Here is an 8,075-nt window from a genome sequence, read left to right on the forward strand (position 1 = left end):
ACAGCTCCTCGCCTGCCCCGTGGCGGGGCCGAGTCCCACTTACTGGGGCCGGAGGCGGGCCTGGCTGCCGCGGGCGAGCGCTGGGCTGCGCGGAGGTGGCTCTCGGGCCCTAGCAGCAGCAGGAGGAGGATTCCCGGGTGCCCAGGCTTCCAACACGTGCCCACCCCCCCAACCCGGACACAGCCCTGCCCCGCCTCCAGCCCCCGGCCCGCCCCCCACGGGCCAATGGCAGCCCCAGGCGCGGGGACCTCCCCTCTAGTAACCGGGGCCCCTCGGCGGCGCGGGGACAGCTGCCCGATCTCGCTGCTCCTGCTGGCCAAGCCCTTCTCCCGCTGCCTCTGCCTCATGCTGGGGAGGGGGCTGAGGGAAGCCCCCTCCCCCCGTGCGAAAGGATCCGTGCCCTGCTGGCACTAATGCCCCTTGCTCCCCAGCCCCAACGAAGCCCCCCCCCCCTTGCCTCTCTGTTTGTATCAGCAGAACATAAAGATTGCTATTAGGAGAGCGGATCCCGGCTCCTTCTCGTCCCAGATCCTGCCTCTGCTAGTGACCCGTAGCAGAACTTCCGAGAAAAGTTCAAGAAACCCCATAAAAGGCAGATACAGGCTAAGCTGCCCCCCCACCCCCAGCCCCCAAGGTCTCATCCGCCTCTCTAATAGTTAGAAATTGGCTTAAACTCTGTTATAAGGGGGTTTTCCCCCAGTCTTTTTGTTGTCATTAACCACTGTAACTGTGGATATTCTTTATTAGCCATATGTGTCCCATCTCTCTGTGAATCTTGTTAAATTCTTGCCTTAGCAATATCCTGTAGCAAGGAGTTCCACAATCTAATTGTGCAGTGTATGAAAAAGTATTTCCTTTCATCATTTTTGAGTTTGCTGCCGTTTGATTTCATGGAATTTCTCCTTGTCCTAGTGTTAAGAGACAAGAACAGAAGCACCTTCTTGCTACTATTCATTATTTTATATATTTTTATCATTTGCTCAATATATTTTACATTACAGGTGGAGCTGCATAAACCTTGGTGTCTAAAAAAAAAAAAAGGTAATGTTTTTGTTGGGCTTCCACAAGTGGTGGTAACAGCCAGATTAGAGGAAGAGAAGCAGACAGTCTCCCTTAAAATGAGATTTGTTTGCAGTATTGTAGCCGTTTTCGTCCCTGCATATGAGAAACACAACACAGGTGAGGTAATATATTTTATTGGCCCAACTTCTGTTGGTGGCAGGTACAAGCTTTTGAGTTTCACAGAGCTCTTCGTCAGGGCTGGGTAATGTAACCAGAGTGTCTGAACTAAATACAAAAAGAAAAGGAGTACTTATGGCACCTTAGAGACTAACAAATTTATTTGAGCATCAGCTTTCGTGAGCTACAGATCACTTCATTGGATGCATTCGGTGGATTTTTCACCGAATGCATCCAATGAAGTGAGCTGTAGCTCACGAAAGCTGATGCTCAAATAAATTTGTTAGTCTCTAAGGTGCCACAAGTACTCCTTTTCTTTTTGCGAATAAGACTAACACGGCTGCTACTCTGAAACCTGAACTAAATACAGTTTGGGACAGAATGTTAAGCAGAAGGGGTTCACACTACACATAATATAGGAGATCACTTAAATTAAGTGGCCAATTAAGAGTTAACAGGCAGTAGGGTGTGTTGAAAATTGTTGTAATGAGCCATGAAACCCAAGTCTGGGAGTCCATCATTTTTAGTATCTAGCAGAGTGATGAACTTAAGTTCCCATGCTCGCCTTTTGAAAGTGTTGTGAAGGTGTCCTTTGAAGGTGAGGGCTGAGAGGTCAAATATGGAGTGATCGATTTGTGAAAAGCGTTCACCCATGGATGATATGGTGTTTTTGTCTTTTATCATTTTTCTGTGTGAGTTCATTTGAGAGCATAGTGATTGGCTGGTTTCAGACACATAATTGTTGAGGCATTTGATACACTGGATGAAGTACACCACATATTGTGATAGGCATGTTTAGGATCCCCTAAAGGTGTATTGTAGGAGTGGCAGTGATCATCATAACAGTGGAGATATATCTGCAGGTTTTGCACCTGTTGTTCTGCAGGGGCAGGGGCTGCTTTGAGTTGGTGTGCCCTGGTCTGGGAGGCGCTTTTTTCTAGTAATGAGCGTGGTGAGGTTGGGGGGTTGTTAGAAGGCCAGAAGAAGGAGATTGGGAAAGATTTCTTTCAGGATGTGGTCCCTGTCAACTATGGGTTGAATTGTTTGATGTACACTGTATGGGGTGTCAACAACTTGGGGGGATGTGGTCATTCTTTCCTCTTCCCCCCCCCACCCTCCTCGTATTGTAGCAGGTTTCCCGGTACCTGGGTGGCCCTTTCCATGTTGCGATCTATGTCACTGGTGGAGTGCCCTTGTTTAGTGAAGGCAGTTTTATGGGTGTTAGGTGTATATCCTGGACTTTCTCTTCAGAGCAAATTCTGTGGTAGCTGAGTGCCTAGAATGACATATCAGCACCTTTGTGGTGTTTAGATATTGCTTGTAATTATTAGAATTGGGAGCACTGGCTGTTGGGAGTCTGAAAGGATAGGAAACAGGAAGGAGGGGAGAGGAGTTGAGAGATTGGGAGAAAGCTAAAGAGGGTGCAGCAGCAGCTTGGTAAAGGGGTTTCCACTTTGAAAATAAAGTCCTGTTGAAGCTTGTTAGTATCTTGCCTGGTTGATGCAACATTTTGGTGACGAGGATGGATCTTCTGTCTCTGAACCCACCTGCACCCTTTCTGCAGCGCCCAGGTGAGCCTCCAATTGCTTTTACTACCTGGATCCATATGTTTGAGACTTATCTGCTTGCAATCAGTGCTACAGAGATTTCTGAAGTAAGAAAGCATGCTCTGCTAATCCACTGTCTTGGAGCAGAAGGGCAGCGTATATTTTACACTTTTCCCCTTGCAGATGATAAATATGAGACTGCACTCACTGCATTAAAGATTCTTTTTGTGCCAGAAGTGAATGTAGTAGCTAATCGCTGTAGATTTCGCCAGCGTGAGCAGAAACCAGGGGATACTATAATGCAGTATATTGCTTCCCTGAGGAGTCTGATTGTAATTTGTGATTTTGGGAATATGTTAGATGAGATGATTAGAGACAAGCTCATTGAGGAAACAACCATGCTTCATGTAAGAGAACGCTTCTAGAATCACAACTTAAACTAGAAAAAGCAATAACCATTGCTACTCAGATTGAGTCAGCTACAGCTGAAGCCAAAATAATGAGCATGGATACAGGAGGCACAGTCCAGACACACAATTGCAAGAGGAAAACTAATGAAAAACTACTGAATCAGCAAATTCAAACTACAGTAAAAGCATGTTTTCGCTATGGATCTCCACAACACTTTGCAAGCTACACAGGATGTCCAGCAAAAGTAGCTCAGTGCAATCGTTGCAAAAAGATTGGACATTTTGCTAACGTATGTCACAGTAGCCAGTACAATCAACAGGTGCATGCAGTTACAATACCAGATGTTACTGTGCTGAGTGTGGACAAAATCACTACTGCACATATTCCAGAACAGATAAAGTGCACTGTAAACGTTTTCGCCATACCCTCAGGCAAACCACACTCTATTCAGCTAATGTTGGACACTGGCTCAGCAGTATCTATACTACCTGATTCCAGCTATCTGCATTACTGTAAAGATGTGCCTCTTACTAAACCCAAACTTCACTTTGTGTGCTATTTGAAAAACCATATTCCGGTACATGGCTGCCTGCCAGTAATAGTTACTTTTGGTGATTGCTGTGTAACTGCAGAGTTCTACATTGTCCACAAAGGCACTCCTATCCTTGGCAGAGATTTATTGGCTGCTTTAAATCTCAGGGTAGTTAATGGACGAATTGATCTTCCTCAGCAAAGCACTCTTGCGGTACACATACCAGTTTCAGCTGGGACCCAACACCAGGTTGAGGAGAAACTCGGCTGTGCTTATGGGTTTCTGCATAAAGTTAAATTGCGGAATAATGTGATGCCTGTAGGACAGAAGTTATGGCGCTTACCCTTTTCAGTCAGGGAAGCTGTTTCAGAGGAACTTAGAAAACTTGATCAAGAGGACATTTTTGAAGAGATCGACTCCTCGGAATAGGTTTCACCTATAGTAGTGACGCAGAAGAAGGGTGGAGGCATTCACCTTTGTGTGAACTTAAGGGAGCCAAATAAAGCTATTGTGATTGACAGCCATCCTCTTCCTCACATAGAAGAAGTATTTGCAGAACTCCGTGGAGCCAAGATGTTTTCTACTCTTGATTTGCAGAGCGCATACCACCAGGTCACGTTGCATGAAGATAGCAGAGACCTCGGAGCATTTATTACACATGAGGGACATTTTGTTTTAAACGTGTTCCATACGGTCTCACATCTGCCCCAAATGCCTTTCAAAAAATGATGTCATTGATTCTGAAGAATCACCATGGAGTTCAGCGCTATCTGGATGATATTATCGTGTTTGGAAATACTTCTGAGGAGCATGACAATAACCTGTCTGTACTAAACTGCATCAGCACAGCAGGCCTCCAGCTCAATAGGTCCAAATGCAAATTTAGACAAACCGAACTCTCCTTTCTGGGGCATACAATTTCACAGGCTGGACTAAAACCTGATCCGGCTCATATCCTGGCAATTTCAAATGCTCCTCCTCCAACAGATTTGCAAACCTTACATTCCTTCTTGGGTCTTATCTCCCGGTATGCAAAATTCATTCCCAGTTATGCTTCTTTCAGAGTAGCAGCCGTGTTAGTCTGTATTCGCAAAAAGAAAAGGAGTACTTGTGGCACCTTAGACTAACAAATTTATTAGAGCATAAGCTTTCATGAGCTACAGCTCACTTCATCGGATGCATTTGGTGGAAAAAACAGAGGGGAGATTTTTTCCACCAAATGCATCCGATGAAGTGAGCTGTAGCTCACGAAAGCTTATGCTCTAATAAATTTGTTAGTCTCTAAGGTGCCACAAGTACTCCTTTTAATTATGCTTCTGTCATTGAACCGTTACGGGAATTACTACGGAGAAGTTCAACCTTAGTGTGGACAACGGATGCACGAGCTAGTTTCGAAACGGTGAACGACTTGATTGTACATAGTCCAGTACTTGCACTATTCAGTCCTGCATTGCCCACAATTGTAACTACTGATGCTTCTGATTATGGACTTGGGGCTGTTCTCACACAACTGCATGAGGACAATACAGAGAGACTGTTGCATTTGCTTCAAGGACACTGACTAATGCTGAGAGAAAATATTCTACAGTCAAAAAAGAAGCACTTGCTTGTGTCTGGGTTACTGAAAAATGGAGAACACTGTGGGGCCGCACATTCAAGTTGTACACAGACCACAGCCTTTTTACGACGTTGATCACCATGAAAGGACTGGGAAGAGCCATATTGCTCGATGGTCTGCAAGACTACTCTCTTTCAATTATGAACTGGAATATAAGCCTAGAAACCAAAATGTGGTCGCTGATTGCCTTTCTCGCCTGCCTTTGCCTTCACCTAATGGTCCACCGGAGGATGTGGATGTAGTGGTTGTGCTTATTACAAGCACTCTCACTGCAGTTACAAGAGAACAATTTCAAGCTGCTTGTTCAGCATGTCCAATTCAACAAAAACTACAGGAATTTCTGACAAAGAGATGACCCAGTTTTGCTGCCTTATTTTAGAGTTCAGGATGAACTTTCTTTGTTTGATGACTGTGTGCTACGAGATACAAACCAGCTCCTTGTGCCAGAAGAACTACAGTCAAAACTCATACACCTAGCCCATGATACTCATCAAGGAATTGTCCGAACCAAACAATGACTATGGGATCTGTATTGGTGGCCAGGGATGGACTCTCAAACTGAAGCATTCATAAAATCCTGTGTCACTTGCCAAATGCATGATAAGACAGCAGTGACATGTACCCCTCCATTACAGCCTGTTCCTCTTCCTGAATCTGCATGGGAAAAAGTGGCGATTGATATTCTAGGGCCCTTTGATACTACTCCAATTGACTGCCATTATGCCATCACTTTAATAGTCTATTTCAGTAAATGGCCTGAGGTAGCGTTTACATCGCAAATCTCTTCTGCTACAGTAATTAAATTCCTCTTTTCAGTTTTTAGCAAGGAAGGTAGCCCCAAAGAACTGGTTTCAGATAATGGTAGTCAATTTATTTCCCTGGAGTTTGAAACTTTTCTAGCACAGAGAAACATTTTACACAGAAGGTCATCCCTATATTACCCTCAAGCCAATGGGGAAATCGAACAGAAGTTTAACAGAAGTTTGAAAGAGAGTTTGCAAATGGCTAAACTGGAAGGGCGATTGTGGATACCCTTCTCTACTGATTTCTTGTAAGCGTACCGGGCTACATGACATGCCACAATGCAGAGATCACCCACAGAGTTACTGCATGAGAAGCAGATGAATACTAAACTGAACATTGCTGGATTGTTAAAGGCACGACCTAATGCCCCAAACGAAGATGATGTGAGAAAAACAGTTGAACAGAACCAAGCAAAGTCTAAGGCTTTCACAGACAAGCCGCGGTGTGCTAAGGTTCCTTTTGTTAGAATATGAAAACCTGGAATTTTACGCAAAGGGGACCATAAATTCATAGCTCCTCTAAAAATCATAGAGAAGAAGAGACCTTACACCTATCAACTTTCTGATGGGCAGGTATGGAATGCTTTTTATCTTGCACCTGCCCGTGCACCAGGAGGAGATTATACCAACACCCAGTCTGCATTGGATGACTTCACCAAAGTACCAACACAACAAGACGACATTGCACTGGAACCAGGGCTAGAGAGACGGACTATCAGACCCAGACGACAACCTGTCTGGACTAGAGACTATGTTACGTTGTATCTACAGTGTTTTCAGTGTAATATTTCTGCCAACAGTATAGTGTCTTGTTTCATATTTGTTCCTGTGGTTTGAAAAATAATGTTTATTTTAATTGGGCGAGTTTCTTAAGAGAGGAGGGAATGTGGTGTTTAGATATTGCTTGTAATTATTAGAATTGGGAGCACTGGCTGTTGGGAGTCTGGAAGGAGGGGGAAGGAGTTGGGAGGCTGGGAGAAAGCTACACAGGGTGCAGCAGCAGTTTGGTAAAGAGTTTTTTCCACTTTGAAAATAATGTCTGGTTGAAGCTTGTTAGTACCTTGCCTGGTTGATATAACAACCTTGTTGTGAGATGACATTGCATGCAAAATCCTGCTGCCAGCCTGCGGGATGCAAGAGATTCCATCCAGGATCCATGACAGGGCTGCCAGATGCATGAGTATCACATAAGATATAGGACATGCAGAAGCTCTGTCACTCCATAGCTCAAACTTGTGTCTTCCCCGCATGTGCTAATGCTCAGCTAACGTATTTGAGAGCTGCATATCACTTTCCCCCAATCCATGAGTTTAAAATCTTTGTGTAGACTACAAACACCAAAAATAGCTAGGGGCAATTCTTACAAACTTCTCTCACATGCATCACATACAACCATATAACTTTTCTCTCATTACTGCTCTAACATAAAATATGCCCATGATTAATAAAATCACATAAATGATTATTAAAGTTTCTACCTATCTACTTTCCTCTCCATTTGTAAAGCCCCCATCACCACAGTTTCTAGGTGCCAGAAATACTAACCACAACTTTTAAATGTTCAAAGAAAAACACAAAACAATGATTTATCAAAAATTATATTCTCACTTGAAATCTTGAATTTATAGCCATTGTAATATTAATTATTTTGGTATGGTTGGTAAAATATAATTTAAGACATTCCAAATGGTGAGGGCAGAAGTGACATATTCATCCATCAAGGTTATGCTCACTGTGCTGTTATTTACCTTAGTAAATTAGATAAGATTAAAAGCAGCAGTGTTGAAAGAAAACAGAAGCCAGAGCTCCAGGTAGTTTTTGTTTATTAGTGAATTCAAAAATATTTTTATTGGTTTACTTAAACAAGAGAAGTGTGAGGGATGTTAAATGGTTTAAAGGAATTTAGGTCTGTTCTACACTTAAAAGTTATGTTGACATAGCTATAGCACGCAGGGCAGGTCTACACTAGAATGCTACATCAGTGC

The 8,075-nt window shown here is 43.6% G+C and overlaps 1 protein-coding gene across 1 annotated transcript in view; it reads right to left on the minus strand.

Annotated features, from left to right (window-relative positions):
- The window catches only part of SLC7A2 (solute carrier family 7 member 2), a 102,854-nt gene extending 102,648 nt beyond the window's left edge, over positions 1-206 (minus strand). The window contains exon 1 of the mRNA XM_038400786.2: positions 44-206. The gene's annotated coding sequence lies outside the window, so the exon portion shown is untranslated. The remainder of the gene's footprint in view (positions 1-43) is intronic.
- Between the last annotated feature and the right edge of the window lie 7,869 nt (positions 207-8,075).

Source organism: Dermochelys coriacea, chromosome 4 (assembly GCF_009764565.3).
Source record: "Dermochelys coriacea isolate rDerCor1 chromosome 4, rDerCor1.pri.v4, whole genome shotgun sequence".
NCBI lineage: Eukaryota > Metazoa > Chordata > Testudines > Dermochelyidae > Dermochelys > Dermochelys coriacea.